Genomic DNA, 1,014 nt, shown 5'->3' on the forward strand with positions numbered 1-1,014 from the left:
CTTACCCAAAGCAATGCTGCTTGTATTTGAGAAACCAGTAGAACGCACCTGTCTCGTTCAGTCTACATAGAAGTACATGTGTGTGACTACGTTATTATATATTCTAATATAGTACTGCTTGAGCATTTGCATATTGAAATCCATTTTGTTTTTTTTAAATTTTTTTTTAACGTTTATTTATCTTTGAGACAGAGAGAGACAGAGCATGAACAGGGGAGGGGCAGAGAGAGAGGGAGACACAGAATCGGAAACAGGCTCCAGGCTCTGAGCTGTCAGCACAGAGCCCGACGCGGGGCTCGAACTCACGGACCGTGAGATCATGACCTGAGCCGAAGTCAGACACTTAACCGACCGAGCCACCCAGGTGCCCCCATTTGGGGTTTTTTTTGAGTTTATTTATTTTTGAGAGAGTGCACAAGTGGGGGAGGGGCAGAGGGGCAGAGAGCAAGGGACAGAGAGAGACAGAGAGAGACTCCCAAGCAGGCTCCGCACTGTCAGCATGGAGTCCGATGTGGGGCTCACATGACCAGAGCTGAAACTAAGAGTTGGACGCTTAACCGACTGAGCCACCCAGGCACCCCTGTTTTATTATAAATAACGTTTCTTTTACTTCTCTTACATTATAGTTGGCGTATTATATATATTTTTAATTTTGTGTATTATGTATATTTTTGTTTAATTTTGTTTAATTTCAGTTTCATTTTGAGATACTACACAGGGAAATACAAAATATTTTTATATCTACATATATTTGTGTTATTCAGACTATATAAAATGACTTTATTTTGATTTTAAAGATTTTGAGCCAACATTACAACTTTTGAAGATTATATATTCAATTCTATATTTCTGGTTCCTTAAAAAAATTAGAACAATCTACCACAATGGGATTGAGCTGAGCATCAACTTCCCTTTTTATGGCAGAAATACTGGGATATAGATGTCATAAGTCTTCTTAGAAATGATGTCACTGGTAATTGCTTTTATTTATGCTACTGTAACTGGTATTTTAAA

This window comes from Prionailurus bengalensis, chromosome C1 (genome assembly GCF_016509475.1).
Source record: "Prionailurus bengalensis isolate Pbe53 chromosome C1, Fcat_Pben_1.1_paternal_pri, whole genome shotgun sequence".
Lineage (NCBI taxonomy): Eukaryota > Metazoa > Chordata > Mammalia > Carnivora > Felidae > Prionailurus > Prionailurus bengalensis.